Source organism: Cetorhinus maximus, chromosome 12 (genome assembly GCF_964194155.1).
Source record: "Cetorhinus maximus chromosome 12, sCetMax3.hap1.1, whole genome shotgun sequence".
In the NCBI taxonomy this organism is placed as follows: Eukaryota; Metazoa; Chordata; class Chondrichthyes; order Lamniformes; family Cetorhinidae; genus Cetorhinus; species Cetorhinus maximus.
Window position 1 is genome coordinate 16,881,521 of NC_135890.1, and position 19,002 is coordinate 16,900,522.

Consider the following 19,002-nt stretch of genomic DNA (forward strand, 5'->3'; position numbering starts at 1 on the left):
AACGTGCTTCTTCATTAGTGGTGTGTGTTGCTCTCTCTCTCTGTCTCTCTCTCTCTTCCTTCTGAGCCATAGTTGGACAACTGGCAGTTCCTGGGTATTTCAAAGGAGAAAATCAGTAGGGGAGGGTTGGTGTGAGGGATGGATGATTAAGTGGAAAGCAAGAGGTCTATGGTCACACTTGCACTCCATCCAGATAGCAGGATGAGGGTGATGTGGGGGTTGAGAAGGTGCCTAAGGCAGGACCACACCATCATCCCCAAAGCTCTTGGCAATGCTGAATGAAACAAGCCCTGTCGTGGCTGAACTCATGAAGTGGAGCACCATATCCTCCTTAGGGCTCATGGGATGAAGACATGCCTGTCCCCAGCCACTTCTGCTCTGTTCCTTCTATTGCATGCCACCCTGTCCTGAAAGAGAAAGGAAAGAGGGCTAGGAGGGATGTTCCACTGATGTGCCTGCCATTGTCGAAAAGATAGAAATATATGGAGGCTGTGAGAGATAGATATGAGGCTGGTATCATTGGAAGATATGTGACAGTGAGGTGGAACATCCGATTGTTAGGGACTGCTAATGGGTGGATGATGGGATGTGGTGCATTGAGCAACATGAGAGGTTGGTGGTGTGGTCTAAGACATCTTGTGAAGATGCATTCACTGACTTTAACTACCCCTGTGAGATCATTGAACATCTTGGGGCAGAGCTGCAATCTCCTCGGATCCAAATGCCTTGCATTAACTTCCATGGCCACTTGTTCTCATTCCCTTCAGAGGGTGTTCCTTGTGGGTATCCTGCTCCCTGTGGAGACGTGGCCTTTCTCCTCCTCTTGACATCCACCGCAATGGCCCCCAGTGCCACATCTGTAGAACTGAGAGCCCTCTCTCTGGCCTTATGCTTCATCCGTTTAGTTTCTTCTTGCAGCCAATTGTGGTGCTGGCAGTCAACACAGCTCGCCCTTAAGACTGCCTTTACAAGGCTAGCTGGGACATGTGCTAGCCTTGCATGCTGTTAGACCCCCTGTTGAAAGTGCAGCCAGCCAGCTGTGGGGATCATGCTCAGCTGAATGATCCAATCAGGAAAATGAGGAGACGGCATGAAGCTTGTTTACCGCTAACCTCAACGGGACTAGGTGTGGGCAGATGATGAATTGCGACCTCTGTGTCTAAAAATATGTGCAGGCAGATTTTTAGCCCCAAATGTGGCTTAACCTAGGTTTGATACAAGTTTAGCATAACTTATTACTTTTCAATTATATCCCTCTATAGATGAAACCCTGGGCAGAATTTTGCCTTTGGCAAGCAGGGGGCGGGGCCCGCTCACCGACGCGTAAAATGAGGCGGGATGCCATTTAAACTTTCAGGAAGGCGGGGGCGCAGCAAAATCAGCTGTGCGCCCGCCGACCTGTCAATGGCCAATTGAGGCCATTGACAGAACCATTTAAACAATTAACGGACCTGCCCATCCAACCTTAAGGTTGGTGGGCAGGACAGGAACCCCGGCAGCAAACAGATAAAACATGAAACCTCATCCACTGGCAGGATGAGGTTTCATGCAGGGTTTTAAAATTTTTAATAAAGTCATGATAATTATGAACATGTTCCATCTCATGTGACATTGTCACATTAGGGGGTCGTGTCAGGGAAATTTTTTTTTTCTATTTTTAATATTTTTAAAAGTTTAAGCGATCTCCCTGAGGCAGCACTTAGCCTCAGGGAGATGTGTGCTCTTTCGTGCGCATGCGCAACAGAGCGCACTCTCGCTGTTGGGGAATCCCTGCCCGCCCGCACAGGGAGCGCATAGCGCTTCCTGCCAGATGTCACGCTGGGCGGGCCTTAATTGGTCTGCCCACGTAAAATGGCAGCAGGGCCCACTTCTCCGGCGGGGATCAGCTCCCCGCCCGCCAGAGATTGGGTCGGGCCCCCCCGCCCAACAGGCAGAAAATTCTGCCCCCTGTTTTTGATTTGCTTGATTATGGTCTTATTGACCTGCTTTGCAACTTTTAGTGACTTGAGTATTTGTACCCTATTTAGGTTCTTATTTTTTAAATAAAATGCTACGTACTTATTTTTCTTATCAAAATGTAACGCCTGACACTTTGTTGAAATTGCCGATTATATGCTCATTCTATAAGTTTATTAATGTCTTCTTTTAACTTGTTGCAATCCTCCTCAGTGTTTGAGTCACTTGTCGTCTGCAAATTTTGAAATTTTGAGCTGAATTTTACGTGCCCCTGTGGGCGTTTTTCCCAAGGAGGGAATGGGGGGCACGTAAAATAAGGTGGACGCCCATCCTACCACCTTCCTGCCCAGTCCTGAGCTCACCCCTATAATTTCGGCACCCGCCCACCATATTTAAATGAATAATCAAGAGTCAGTAAGGCTTGACATCTAGCCAATTGACCCTGATAATATGCTGCCCACACCATAAAATGATTGTTGTGGGCAGCTGGATGAGAGCAGGAAGCCCGATTTTTTTCACTGAAATGTTTAAAGGGCGGGAAGGAAGTGGGGGTCACTCTTCAGGGGCTGCCCTTTGCCAATCGAGAAGCAGACCCCCTAAGGTCAAACCCCACCTTCCTTCCTACCTACTCCTTCCTTTAAACCCAACCCCTGCCCCCACTGTCACTCTGCCTAAACTAACCAAACCCTCCCAGCCCAAGAACCCAGACTTACCTGCTCCGGGGATCCATGGGCCTTGGTGGTCTTCTTCTGCTGTCCCGGCAGCGGTCACTGATGCCTTCCTGGTGCTGCAGGGACTGATGGAGCTGCCGGCAAATCAGATTGGCCAAACAGCTCCAGAGGGCAGGTCCTCCTCCCCAGTGAGTGCGGCAGTCCCAATCGGCCCTCGTTAATCCGCCTCATAGCATTTTATGGCTGAGGGACAGGTCAGCGTGGGAGTCAACGTTGTTTCCAGGGGTGTGTAACATCCACTGCAAACCTCCCGCCCACCACCACCCTGCATTATTCCGCCCTTTGGCCAGAACTTTTCGGCCCCATTGGCATCGGGCATCATGGCAGGCGGGAGGGAGGAAAATACGGACAGAAGGCCAAAAATCAGTTTCACACCGGCGTGAAACCAGTTTGCAATTGTCTGTTCCACCTGTCAATGGTAGGCCGTGTTTCATGCCGTCGCATGTCGAGAACCTCATTTCAATGCTTTTGCATCTTATTATAAGCCCTGGATCATTTGAACACATCGGAGTGATTGCACGCCGACGTGTTTCACAACTGTACATAAGCGACTTGCACCTGGCGAGCTGCAGTCAGGACTTCGAGGTTTGTTTGTCTACCTTGCTTTGGGCAGCACTTGCAGTCATCAGCGCCGGGCTTCACAGGAAGCACCACATCACTTTTAGAGGGGCTCACAGGCAGATCACTACCTACTAGGCCATCTGTAAGGTGGCTTTTCAATGGCTGCAGGGCTAGAGCTTGCTTGGGGAAGGGGTAGAAATGGCCTCAGGCAAAGGGAGAGGCTGCACAGCAAGGCTGTAGTTGGGAAGGGGGTATCCCAGGGTATGTGTGGGGCACATGCTGATCTGTGCAAGTGGCCTCGAGATGATGAGGGCTGAAGAGGCAGTCTCTAGAGGAGATGAGGCCAGATGTAAGGGTGTGTGTGAGAGAGTGAGTGGTGATGTCCCTTGAGCTGGCAGTGAGTGAGATGCCAGTGAATGTGTGATGGCCTTGTGAGTGTGTGCGTTTAGAATGATAAGATGGTTGCCTTACCCTGGTGGCACGGATGAGATTATTCCTCCGTTTTCTGCACTGGATGGCCGACCACTTGTGTGCAGCGTTAGCATTGACCACCTCTGCCAGCTCCTCCCAAGCTGGAGTGGTGAGACTGATGGGCCTCCTGCGGCCAGAGCGGGGTAGAGGACATCGCAGTGGACCTCCATGGCGTCCAGAGGTGTCCCAGGGATGCATCACTGAATTGGGGGGCTGTACTTTTCTTGACTTTTGGGGCCATGTCTTCACCGCAGCAATCTTGGGCTCCAAGCATTAAGAAGTGTGCGTGCGGCTACAGTTTAAATATGGCGCCCTGCGTGAGGAAGCAGCAAGGTAACAGCGTGGCGGGAAAATCGGAGATCACCCGCCAGTGTGACGGCATGTTTCCTGCGGCTGCATAATTAATGAGGCGGGAATGGGATGATACGGTGTAAAAACCCACCATTGCCACATTCCATGCGACATGGCATTCTTTTTGTCAAAGGTATTAGGGGTAAACTATGTATCAAGGAGATGCCAAAGAAACCATACCAATTGAATGTTATATAGACAATTATTCCCTTTTGGAAAAGGGAGTGATGTTATATCTCTTTCATCAACACCTTCCTGCTCTTCCAACTCTTGCTCTTCCACCACTAGCCTGGCTAGATTGCAGTTCTGAAAGGCGAAAGACACAGGGTAGGGGTGTGGTAACGGGAGAGAGAGAAGCAAGAGGTGAATGCTTACACCATCTTAGAAACATAGAAAATTTACAGAAGCTTGTAAATCAGAAGAAATTTGAAGGTGAGGGGTAAGTGGGATATGAGAATGCGGATTAATATGAGGATACCATCATTTTCAATGGTTCCAGCTTGGCGGCTGGCCATGGCCTTATGCAGCACTGTCACCGCTGTCAGGGGTATGAAATGCAGCCGTTCCTGTTCCCCACCAGCTATGCACTTGGTTATGCACCAACTTGTCCTGCAAGAAGTGTGCAGGTCAGTGTAGTGCAATATGTTTGGGTGAAGTGGCTGCCATGGTTGAATAGCTGACAGCATGTGCAAGTTCTGAAATGTGGGTGACAAACTTGCAGCAGTGCTAAGTGTGTGAGGGTGAGGTGAAGCTACAAATATTAAGTATCAGTCATTGAGATTGCTGGTAGATGAGTGATGGGGTAGTGGTGCAGTTGGTGGCATATGGCATTTGAAGGTACATTCATTCACTGGACCATTCATGTCAGGTCATTGAACTTTTGTGTGTCATTGCATCCAGGTCCTTGGGGGCGGTCTCTTGCCATTGACTGTCATTGTTATCCTGTCCCACTGCCTTTGCAAAGTTTGCCAAGATGTCTTCCTGGTCCCCTGTGGATAGATCACAGCTCTCCTCCTCTGCACCTCCTCCAAGGCACCTTGTGCAGCATCAGAGAACTTTGGACCATGCTCTTTTCCATATTGCGCCATAGTTCATTTTTCCTGGTCATCGTCTGTTCCACCTGTTCCAGCCAGAATGCACTTCCCCTTTAAGAGGTGCAGGCTGGCTTTAAGTAGTGCAAACTAGCCTTAAGTGGGGTTAGGCTTGCACAAACTTAGGCCTCCTCCAGACCATGCAGCCACTCAACAGCATGTTTAGCATTGGCTGCACATAGCAATCATGCAAATTAGCAGGTAGAACAAAGTTGGTGTGCTGCCTGCATCAGAAGCAATTGGGTTCATCTTGCATTGTGATCCCTGCACCAATTTTCAGGAATGAGTGAAACTTTTTCCCTTTAGTTTTATTCCCAAGGACCAATGTGGAAAGAACACTGAAGTGGAACTAATTGGAAAAATCTTTCAAGGAACTGGCACAGGCACAATAGGCCGAATAGTCTCCTTCTGGGTTGTATGATTCTTTGACCACAGTCCTATTTCCACACTCTTCTGACAGAAAGGTCAATTTTCTCTTAATTTATTTATGCACAAAGGACTCCACTGCAGGGTATGCTTTTCTAATTATGGTTCTTAATATATGGGGTATGCAATTAAACTGTAATACTCAGAAATTAAATTCAATTACCATTGTAATATGAATTGCATGGCACAATAGAACTGATTGTGTGAGGAAAGCTGTACCCCAGTATTAAGCACAGCTGTCAATAAAAGCAAAATCTAGGTGAAAAAATATTCTGAACATTAGAGTCCAAAATGTATACTTAAAAGAAGGTACAATAATTGATAATTATTTAACATAGCTGAAAGATGGACATATAAAAATGTTCATTTTTCATCCATGTTTTGTGAACATTGTTTCTTTAACAAAGGGACAGTATAATTCCTGATTAGGCCTGTTGATCCCCAAAGCAGAGCATAGGCAGCCATGTGAGCCGCAACTAGTTAGAAGGCCCACCTCAGTTCTCTGGGTCTTTCCCAATGGTTTTAGAAGTTGAAAGATCCTCTAGCCCTCACCCTTCACAACCTCATCCACCCCACCCACCCCCCATGGCACCTCATACCCTCCATGCCAACTCAATGCTGGTTCAGATCCCCCAACCACCTCCATGCCCCCCATACCCTCCATGCCAACTCATGCCCCCATCCATCATGGCATCTCACACACTCCATGCCGCTTCCACTCACCCAGTCTCCACCATGGGCAGATCTCAGAAACCATGTGGAGATGAAAAAGTAAACATTTAATAATCTAATTCAGCTCTCACACCTACACACTTGATAGGGAAAATCTCCCATTCATAAAATCCAATCAAAGCTTTTAAATCTCCTCAAGTGGTTAATCTCTTATAAAAACAAACAAATGCCTATTCAAACCCCACATTAAAGACAGATAATCCTTTAATAGCCTCTTTAATCTGTCAATCAAACTGTGAACTCAAAACAAAAACAGGAAATGCTAGAGGGTGGAGCAGGTGAAGCTGGGTAGAAGGCCAGTGATAGGTAGAGACAAAGGAGAGATTGCCAGAGATGTCATGGACAAAAGGACAAAGGTGAGTGAATGACAGTGATACTGGCTAAAGGAGGTGCAGATGGTGGCAGGACAAGGGTAAGTGCTCTGGAAAGAACAACATGAACAAGTGACAGATGGTCCTTTTGGGGGTGGGGTGGGGAGAGGGGATGGCGGTAGGAAAACAGATAGAAAATAGGATAAAAGGTGGGGATAAACAATGAATAAAAATGAAAATAAATAAAAATAAAAATGTGGATAAAAAATAAAAATTTTAAAATTAAAAAATTAAAATTAAGAAATGAGAATGAATATTGGAAAAAGGGGGATAAAAAAGGGGTGAGGATGGAAGAGAGAAGAAATGCTAAGAATCTAAAAAGATCAAGAAGCTTCTACTTAACATTAAACCAGTATCTGACAATAATAAATCAATTTCTGTTTTGCTTCTTACATTAGCTAAATCTTTTCTGATGAAAACAATGATCTTTTCTGATGAAAAGATTTATACCCCCCCCCCACCCCCCACCCACCCCATCTGTCACTTGTTCATGTTGTTCTTTCCAGAGTGCTTACCCTTGTCCTGCCATTATCAGATTCTGCTTTCTGATCTTAATGCCACCATCAACACCTCCTTTAGCCAGTAGCACCATCATTAACACCCATTTTCTTTTTGTCCATGACATCTCTGGCAATCTCTCCCAACTATCACTGGCTTTTTATCCAGCTTCACCTGCTCCACCCCCTTTAAACAGTATAAATTTCATTACATATTTATTTCTCTTTAGCTCTGAAGAAGAGTCATAAGGACTCGAAACGTTAACTCTGTTTTTTTCTCTCCACAAGTGCTGTTAGACCTGCTGAGTTTTTCCAGAATTTTCTGTTTTTGTTTCAGATTTCCAGCATCCGCGGTATTTTGCTTTTATCTTTGTGCACTCAAAACCGCCTGCTGGATAATGGTAACATTTGAAACTCAGCCAACCATTCATAATTACAATGATAAACCTTGGGGAAATGTCAAAAAAGAGCCCTATTAAAACTGCATGACCAGATGCTACTGTTTTTTCCTAACAGACACCTGTCAATCAAAGATGTCCAGCAGAGGAGTGTTTCTAACTCTCACTGACAGTTAAAGCCTGTTTTTATAGTTTAAAGAAGAGGATATTTTCAGATCATGACAGTTATACAGACCTTATCTACCTTTCATTTATATCTAGTCCATCAATTTGTGGTCCCACATTGCCAGTTATGGTCCTTGCAACAGCACTGAGTTCAAATGGCCCTGCTGAGTTCAGATTTGCCTCCTGTGTGAATCATGCCCCGTCCCCCTGTACCCTACCAGCAAAAATTGGATCTGTCAGAAATGGGGACGGGACTCCTGCATCCTGGTCCCACCTGCCATTTTTAAAGGTCCATGGAATCTTCCCAATTCCACGAAAATCTGGCCTTCGGTCATCTCCACCTTATTTAGTTGCAGGCATCCATTTTCTAGCAACCCGCAGCAGCAGCATTACAGAGGGTAAAAATCAGGATAGACCCCCGCCCAACTTTCCCTCTCTGCCAGTGAAAATTATGACAAAAGCCAGTGTAATCTAAGAGTTAAATCCTCCTACTACCATTAATCATATATTTGATTAACATCAGTCTCTTTAACTGCTTTTTCACTTAAAAGCATTAAGGTTACTTGACAGGAGTTTAAGTCACAGAATCAAATCGATGCTGTCTTAAGCCAATTTCTGATTTGTAGTTAAATCTAGTATGATTTTGTGCTGCAGTGCATGATTGTTGAGAGAACTTTTTATGTATATTTTGTTTTGATAAACAGTTGCGAAAAATTCACCGGTAAAGACTGCTTCTTATCCTGCTAGAAAATGCATAAGTATCCATCAGAAAGTACAAATTTATTCTCTAATTTAGATCTGCATGACTGCTGTTAGCTCTCCATGTAAAGCACATAGACCCAATATATGATAGGCCAGATTTTTATTCATTTAGATAAACTATTTTCCTTGGATGAGGTGCTTGAGAGACCAATTCCATAATTCATCAGAAAAGATTTAGCTAATGTAAGAAGCAAAATCGAAACTGAATTGATTTTATTATTGTCAGATACTGGTTTAATATTAGGTAGAACCTTCTTGATCTTTTTTGATTCTCAGCATTTCTTCTCATAATAACCAAGAACCCCACAAAATATGTTTGGTACTTGCATATTGTTAATTGAACACAAGATGGCACCCTGATGGGAGTAAGCACATTGGAGCAATTACAATCCAAGATCTTGTATTGCTTTGCATTTTGACAGAATATTTTAGATTGGTCTGGAAATAAAAGCAGCTAGTTATCAGCACAACAATTTGTGTGTTTACACCAAGTGAAATTGTGGTATCAAACTAAAGGGCCGCTTATTGTTAAAGAGATTGAATATTTGGCATCTTTGTTACTTAGGTAAGGATCTATCTTGACACTGAATTTTTTTCATCGAGTTAGTATTAATTGGAAAAATCAGAAATTAATGAATGGAGTTCAGCTGGAGTGAATATGTAAAAAGACTTACATTTTATTTGAGGGAAAATGGACCTGCAATAGATGCAAAAAAAAGAGCAATTTTGCTTACTATCTGTGGACCCTCAATGTATACGTTGAGTAATCTGAATGCTTGTCCAAACTAAAGGCAAAAAAAAGGTCTAAGGAGATAGTCCAAATGGTTAAATAGCCTGAAGCCTCCTATTGTTGAAGAACAATTCAGGCTTACCCAGAAGAGGCAAAGGGATGATGAAAATGTTTCTACGTTAATGGTAGAACTGAGTAAAGTGTCTGAAACATGTGACTTTGGAAGTTTCTTGATTGTGAAGCAAACAAAGCATTGCCCACAATTTGAAGGAAACACTAATGCAGCAGAAACTGTCTGTCAAAGGCTGATCTATGTCTATGAGATCTCTTGAACTGGCACTTGGGATGGAGACTATTGCTGGACACGCTAGTGAGTTACATGCCACATGCAGTAAGTGTCCACAGCTTGAGGAACTTCGGTTCAGAGTCATTGAGCTGGAGGCCGAGCTACAGACACTGCGAAGCATCAGGGAGGGAGTAAGTTACCTGGACACTTTGTTCCAGAAGGCAGTCACACCACTTAGGCTTGGGTTGTCTGATATAGTCCATGGTCAGGGGCAGGAGGGTGTGACTGTGAGTGAGAAAGGTATGGAGACCTAGAAGGTAGAAGTGGAGGAGACTCAGCTTTTGCAATTGTTCAACAGATTCGAGCTTTTTGTAGCTTGTAGGTGGGAGTTGCAGTGTGGATGAGAGAACTGACCATGGCATCGTGGTACAGAAAGTCGTCCAAACAGGGGGATTAAATAGTAATGTAGTGGTAGTAGGAGACAGTACAGTCAGGGGGATAGACCCAGTTCTCTGTAGCCGAGAGCGAGAGTCCAGACGGTTGTGTTGCCTGCTCAGTGCCAGGATTTGGGACATCTGCTCGGGACTGAAGAGGAACTTGCAGTGGGAAGGGAGGATTCAGTTATCGTGATCCACGTAGGTTGCAAAAATTGTAAAAAGGCAGGAATAAAGGCTCTGGATCTGAATGCCTGTAGAATTGGTAACAAAACAGATATATTGTCAGCTCAAACAGAAATAAATATGTATGACCTCATAGTCATTACAAAGACACGACTGAAAAGTGACCATTGCTGGAACCTAAATATGCAAGGATACTTGGACATTTCGGAGGGATAGGAAGCTAGGAAAAGGTGGTGGAGTTGCTCTGTTAATTAAGGATGACATTAATACAATAGTGAGAGACGACCTTAGTTCTAAAGATCAAGATGTAGAATTACTTTGGGTAGAGATAAGAAATAGCATAGGGAAGAAGTCAATTGTGGGAGTAGTTTATAACAACAATGACACTGCAGGACAGACTATGCAGGAAGAAATTATGGGGGCTTCTAAAAAAGGCACTGCAATTATTGTGGGTGATTTTAATCTACATATAGATTGGATGAATCAGGTCATCAAAGGTAGCCTGGAAGATGAATTCGTAGGGCTGAATTTTCCCCTTGTTGGGGGAGGGGGGGAAGTTGAAGGGTGGGCACCCCCGATCAGAGGTGCGCCGCCATTTTACGTGGGTAGGCCAATTAAGGCCCGCCCAGCGTGATGTCCGCACGGAAACGCTATGCGCTTCCTGTGCAGGTGGGGGGAATCCCAAAATCGAGAGTGCACTCTTTGGCGCATGCGCACGAAAGAGCGCATTCATCTCCCTGAGGCTAAGTGCAGCCTCAGGGAGATTGGCTGTAAATGTAAAAAAGATAAAAATAGAAAAATTAAATTTCCCTAGCATGTCCCTTCATGTGACAATGTCACATGAGTTAGGACATGTCCATAATTTTTACAAAATCTTTATTAAAAATTTTTAAAGCCTACATGAAACCTCATGCCACCCGTGGATGAGGTTTCATGTTTTTTCTAGTTCTTGCCGGGGCTCCTGGCCTGCCCGCCAACCTTAAGGTTGGACGGGCAGGTCCTTTAATGACTTAATTGACCCTGTCAATGGCCTCAATTGGCCATTGACAGGTTGGCAGGCGCGCAGCTGATTTTGCTGCGCCCCCACCTTCCGGAAAATTTAAATGGGGCGCGGTGACATCGGGAGTTCTCCCCAACGTCACTGTGGGCCCCGACCCCGCTCGCCGATGCGTAAAATCCTGCCCATAGTGTTTTCGGGACAATTTCTTAGAGCAGCATGTTCTAGAGCCAACCAGAGAGTGGGAAAAATCAAATATAACTCCTCTATTCAGAAAAGGAGGGAGACAGAAAGCAGGCAAGTTAGCCTAACAGCTGTTGTGATGAAAATGTTAGAATCTATTATTAAGGAGGTTATATCTGGGCACTTCGGAAATCTTTACTGCAATTAGGCAGAGTCAACACGGTTTTGTGAAAGGGAAATCATGTTTGACTAATTTATTAGAGTTCTTCGAGGAAGTAACAAGTACTGTGAATAAAGGGGAACCTGTGGATGTGGTGCACTTGGAGTTCCAAAAAGCATTTGATAAGGTGCCATATCAAAGGTTACTACACAAAATAAGAGCTTACTGTGGGGGGAAACATATTATTATGGATAAAGGATTGGTTGGTTAATAGGAAGCAGAGTAGGGATAAATGGGTCATTTCACAGAATCACAGAATTGTTGCGGTGCAGGAGGCCATTCGGTCCATCATGACTACATTGACTCTCCAAATGAGCATTATGACTTAGTGCCATTCTCCTGCTTTTTCCCCGTACCCTTGCACATTGTTTCTATTCAAATAATCATCTAATGCCCCCTTGAATACCTCGATTGAACCTGCCTCTACCACACTTCCAGGCAATGCATTCCAAACTTGAACCACTCATTGTGTGAAAAAGTTTTTTCTCACATCACATTTGCTTCTTTTGTAAATCACTTTAAATCTGTGTCCTCTCATTCTCAATCCTTTTACAAGCGAGAATAGTTTCTCCCTATCTACTCTGTCCAGCCCCCTCATGATTTTGAACACCTCTATCAAATCTCCTCTTAGCCTTCTTCTCTCCAAGGAGAACAGTCCCAACCTTTCCAACCTATCGTCATAACTGAAGTTTCTCATCCCTGGAACCATTCTTCTGTACCTCTTCTATACTCTCTCCAATGTAATCACATCCTTCTTATAGTGTAGCGCCCAGAACTGTACACAATACTCCAGCTGAGATCTAACTAGTGTCTTATATAAGCTCAGCATAACTTCCCTGCTCTTGTGCTCTATGCTCTTATTAATAAAGCCCAGGATACTGTATGTTTTATTAATTGCTCTCTCCGCCTGTCCTGCCACTTTAATGATCTATGCACATATACACCCAGGTCCCTTTGCTCCTGCACATCCTTAAGAATTGTACCCCTGATTTTATATTGCCTCCCCATGTTCCTCCTACCAAAATGAATCACCTCACGCTTCTCCATATTGAACTTCATCTGCCACCTATCTGCCCACACCACCGACTTGTCTATGTCCTTTTGAAGTTCTATACTGTCCTCCTCACAGTTTTAAATGCTTCCAAGTCTCATATCATCTGCAAACTTTGAAATTGTTCCCTGCACACCAAGATCTAAATCATTCATTTTTTCTCAGGAAAAGCAAGAGATACCGACCCCTGGGGGACTCCACTACAAACCTTCCTCCAGCCTGAAAATTATCCATTGACCATTACCCTCTGTTTCCTATTATTCAACCAATTTTGTATCCACGTTGCTACTGTTCCTTTTATTCCATGATCACAATTTTCTCACAAGTCTTTTGTGTGGCACTGTATCAGGCGCCTTTTGAAAGCCCATGTACACTACATCAACAGCATTACCTTCATCAATCCTCTCTGTTACCTCTTCAAAAAACTCCAAGTTAAACATCATTTTCCCTTAAGAAATCCATGCTGGCTCTTCCTGATCAACCCACATTTTTCCATGTGACTAATAATGCTATCCTGAATAATTGTCTCTAGAAGCTTCACAACCACTGAAGTTAAACTGACTGGTCTGTGATTGCTGGGCTTATCCTTACAACCTTCTTTGAACAAAGGGGTAATATTTGCAATTCTCCAGTCCTCTGGCACCTACCCTGAATCTAGGGAAGACTGAAAGGTTATGGTTGATGCTCCTGCAATTTTCACTCTTACTTTCTTAGTATTCTTGGATGCACCTCATCCGGTCCTGGTGCTTTGTCAACCTTAAGTACTGACAATTTATCCAATACTTCTTCCTTATCAGATTTGAACCCTTCTAGGACAGAGTTTCCTCTTCTGTCACTGTGGCCCCAGTAGCATCTGCTTCCTTGGCAAAGACAGGTGCAAAGTGTTAATTTAATACTTCAGCCATGCCCCCTGCCTCCATGTGTAACATGTGTAAAACCCCTTTTTGGTCCCTAATCTGCCCTACTCCTCCTTTTACCACCCTCTTACTATTTATGTGCTGATAGAAGAGTTTGGGATTGCCCTTGATGTTGGCTGCCAGTCTTTTCTCATAATCCCTCTTTGCTTCTCTTATTTGCTTCTTCACCCCTCCTCTGAAGCTTCTGTATTCCGCTTGGTTCTCAGTTGTAATTTCTACCTGACACCTATCATGAGCACACTTTTTCTTTGTTATCTTAATTCCTATCTCTTTTTTCATCCAAGGAGCTCTGGATTTGTTTGCCTTACCTTTCCCTTTTGAGGGAATATACCATGACTGTGCCCGAACCATTTCTTCTTTGAAGGTAGCCCAGTATTCAGTTACTGTTCTTCCTGCCAACCTTTGGCCCCAGTCTATCCGGCCCAGCACCGTTGTTGCCCCATTGAAGTCGGCTGTCTCTCAGTTAATTATTCTTACTCTGGATTGCACATTGTCCTTTTCTACCATCATCCTAAACCTTACGATACAATGATCACTGTCTCCTAAATGTTCCCCCACTGACATTTGATCTAGAGTGCCACAGGGATCAGTGCTGGGGCCTCAACTATTAGCAATCTATATAAATTAATTGGATGAAAGGACCGGATGTATGGTTGCTAAATTTGCTGATGACACAAAGGTAACAAAATAAATTGTGAGGACATAAAGAGTCTACGAAGGGATTTACAAAGATGAAGTGAATGGGCAAAAAATTGGCAGATGGAATATATGGGAAAATGTGAACTTGTCTACTTTCACAGGAAGAATAGAAAAGTAGTATATTCTTTAAAAGGAGAAAGATTGCAAAACCTGCAGTATAGAGGGATCTGGGTGTCCTGGCACATGAATCACAAAAAGTTAGTATGCAAGAACAGCAATTGATTAGGAAGGCAAATGGAATGTTGGCATTTCTTACAAGGGGAATGGAATATAAAAGTAGGGAAGTTTTGCTACACTTGTACAGAGCATTAGTGAGACCACATCTGGAGTACTGTGTACAGTTCTGATCTCCTGACTTGAGAAAGGATATAATAGCATTAGAAACACTTCAGAGAAGGTTCACTCGACTGATGCCCAGAGTGAAGGGGCTATCATATGAGGAAAGGTTGGACAGGTTGGGCCTGTATCCATTAGAATTTAGAAGAATGAGAGGTGATCTTATTGAAACAGATAAGATCCTGAGGGAAATTGACAGGGTGGACGCTGATAGGATATATCCCCTTGTGTGAGAGAGTATAACTAGGAGACATGGTTTAAAAATAAGGGATCTCCCACTGGAGATGAGGGAATTTTTTTTTCTCTTGGAGGGTCCTTGGTCTGTGGAATTCTCTTCTCCAGAGAGCAGTGGAGGCAGGGTCATTGAATATTTTTAAGGATGAGTTAGATGTTTGATTGACAAAGCAGTCAAAGGGTATGGGAGGGTAGACAGGAAAGTGAGGTTGCGGCCACAATCAGATCAGCCATGATCCTATCAAATGGAGGAGTAGGACCGAGGGGCTAAATGGCCTACCCCTGCTCCTAATTTTGTGTTTGTATGTTCACAGGGTCCAACAGCTCTAGAATCAACACAATCACTCAACCATGTGAAGGGTGCAATAAAAATATTCATCCTCCAGGTCAATGTTTTTCTACAATCATATACCATAATTGTATGGGATTGGGCCATTTCCGGGAAGCCAGGAGGAGCTGCTAGCTTGGAGGCAAAGAGAAGAAATTAAGGCCACAGGTTTATATTTTTGCCAGAGCTGTGATCTTGTAAACTGAGTTTCGGTTATGCAGTCTGAACATGTGACACGTACCTAATGCCCCAATACCACTCTGTCAGCATATTGATTGAAAGAACAAATGGGGATATCCTGTCATTATGTCAAGATATTTTGTGGAAGATTTGCTTAAAAACTGACCTGATCTTGGAGCATTCATTGCCAACATTTGGTGCAAAATGTAGAGAAAATATTCTATTCTGCAGCACCTAAATGACACAAGTTAACAATTATTATATTAGATTATATTTAATCATAATCATCCCATCTTGTCTGTTTGTATTTCTCCTTGTAGCAATCTGTTTTGCATTTAATGTCAAAGTGCCATCAAGCACTGATGTCATATATCTAACTATCATACAGATTGCTTTACTTACATACTTCACCTGTTGGACATTATCCAGTTTGGAAGCTGTGGTCTGCTGCCTCATTTATATTGGCCTCAATTACGCAATGTCTGACTAATACGATGGATTTGGATCTTCCTTAATAATGTTCTTGTTTATGCTGACAACGTAGCAGAGCATCTGATTTCTACAGCCAAATTTGAACACTATTTCCAAATTGCAATATTTTGTGATCATCAATCACAAAGCTAATCACAAGTGAGGATATCTATTTAGCCCATCTTGAATCACTAATGTATAGAGATTCTGAATTCCCTCAGTTTCAGCATATAGCTGTTTCTTAAAGGATTCCAGGGTATTCATTCTCATTACTCCATCTGGAAGTCCATTCCGTACATTGATCATTCTTTGTGTGAAGAAGGAAAACCTGACATCAGTCCTAAGATTATCTTGTATCACTTTGAACCTGTGTTGCCTTGTTCTACTCTTGCAGTTTAATTAAAAACAAAATGCCAGATTGATGCCTCCTTTCCCTTAACTATCAAATCTACATTTTTAAAAAATTATTAATTCATGGGATGTGGGCACCATTGGCAGGGCCAGGTTTTATTGCCCATCCCTAATTGCCTGTGAGAAGGTGATGGTGAGTCACCGCTTTGAATTACTGCAGTCCCTATGTTAAAGGTACTCCCACAGTGCTGTTAGGTAGGAAGTCCCTCCAATGTCTCTGGGTCAAAATCCTGGAATGACAATATATTTCCAAGTCAGGATGATGTGCAGCTTGGAGCTGGCGGTGTTCCAATGCACCTGCTTCCCTCGTCCCAGATTTCGGGTTTGTCAAAGAAGCCTTGGCAAGTTATACATCTATAAGATCACTACTCAGATGCCTCCTCCAGGCTACAAACCATGAGCTGAAAGTAGGTATGATCCACGTTGCAATTTGGATATGCATTTAATCTCACCTACCACATCCATGCTATTCCTAATTATAGAAAAAATACACATATATTATTTAAAGTTCCTACACCAAACACACTGGCCAGGATTTTTCCTATGGCGGGTGGGAGTGGGTGCGGAGCCGATTAAGGCCCACCCAGCATAATACATGGCCAGTAGCGCTCAGCGCTACCTGTGCGGGCAGGGGGGAGGAGGGAGAGTCAGGGCCAGCGCTCTTTCGCACATGCGCGCGAAAGAGCACAGCAATCTCCCTGAGGCACGGAGCTGCCTCAGGGAGATTGAATGGATATAAAAATAATAAAAGAATTGATTTTTAAATTTATTTAAACATGTCCCCTCATGTGACTGTGCCACGAGTGGGGACATGTTTTTATATTTATGAAAATTAATTTTTTTATTTAATAAAAGCTTCAGGAAACCTCATCCCGCTCGTGGATGAGGTTTCCTAAAAAACGCAAAGGCCACTTGGGCTTTCTGCCTGCCCGTCAACCTTAAGGTTGGACGGGCAGTGTTCTCAAGTGGCTCAATTGATTACTTAATGGCCTTAATAGGCCGTTTACATTTTGGCGGGCGCGCAGCCGACTCCAGCGCGTGCCCGCCAAACGAATTATCACAATGGCGCGCGATGATGTCGGAACGCACGCCCGACATCATCGTGCGTCATTTTATGCATTGACGTGTCAGGCCCGCCCCCTGCCCACCGACCAGAAAAGTCTGCCCAATATAACTTTGCACTCAGGATATTTAGTTAATTTTAATTCTACTCTGGCCCACCCTTGAACCCCATTTTCAACACCCTCACAATCTTTCTCTTACTATTTACTTACTGGATGCTGAGTGCCCATTATGGTCTTACTGTTCAAGGGTATGCAAGATGTGAAAGTAGTGGGTGCACTCAGATGCTCATCTTGTGTCTCTATTTCTGATTTGTTTGTTTTCATAAGTTTTTCATAGTTTCTCTTTTGCAGCTTTCTAGTACTCTCCTAGCTTTTGCTTTTTACGTTCTCTGCCTTTTCAGCTCTGATTTGCTGCTGTTTCATCAACAGCATTCAACAGAAAAAATGGCATAACTGAGCAACAGAAAACACGATGGAAAAACATCCTATCGTGTTGCCTGCCATAAATTGGAGGATCCAGTTTTTATAACAATAGTACTCCTACCAACAAAATATAACAGGGGTAGTTCAGATGCTAAGTTTGAAACAGCAATAACACAATTTATGCAAGACATAGTGCAATAAGGGGAAAACCCCACTCTAAGTGCAGCAGTGGGTGTTAAAAACTGTGTTCTACCCACTGGCCGCAATGGCGGGTTTTTGCGCCATATTATCCACTTCCTGCCGGGTTAATTATACAAACAGGGGAAATACGTCGGATCGCAGGCGGGTAGCCTCTGATTTGCTGCCCCAACATGATCTCACCGCTTCCTCACTTGGGCGCCATATTTAAGTGGCACCCATGTACAGCTTGTCAATGCCTGCAGCCCAGGACTGCCACAGGTAAGAGAGATGGCTCTAAAAGGGAAGATGGCAGCTACCAAGTTTAGCGACGCCTCACTGGAATGCCTACTCGATGCCGTGGAGGCCCACCACAATGTCCTCTACCTCCATGATGGCCGCAGGAGGTCCACCAACCTCATCACTCTGGCTTGGAAGGTGGTGGCAGCAGTGGTCAGTGCTAATGCTGTACAGAGGAGGTCAGCCATCCAGTGCAGAAAGCTGATGAATGACCTCATCCGTTCCACCAAGGTAAGTCAACCATCTCATCACTCTCATCGCTCTCAACTCACACATTCACAAGCCCTCCTTTGGTCCTCATCCCGTCAATGGTTCCACTCATCACCCACATATGCCAGGCATCCGTATCATTTGCCCTGTGTCATGAAACTAACATTTTTTTTTCATTATACTATTGTGGTTTATTGTAAAGTAGGTTTATGGGTGTGAGTTTGGATGGTTGTGTAGCTGATTTAATTTAATTAGAATCAGATAGACTGCAAGCTTGATATTATCAAAAGAAGTTAGGGATAAAAGGCATTTGGAATACTAATGAGTAAACATGGATGAGGGCTTAGCATGTAGGGTGTGAAGGAAGTTTGCATTTTTAGATAAGTGAAATGGTTGTTTGGGTTTCAAAGGGATGATAGAATGTTTACAACTAACAAGATAAGCAAGGCCAAGCGGTGTGTTTATTTTTCCCAAAGGTACTGACCATATTGGCAACATGAAAGATTTTTATATGGGAAAAGTAAATTTTCAAATACATATAGAACAATGGAATTTACAGATTAAAGAGAGAGGAATATATATATAAAGAGAATGGAAGGCTATGTTGTGGGGCCATGTAAGATCTAAGAGGACCATGTAAAACCGACTTGGGG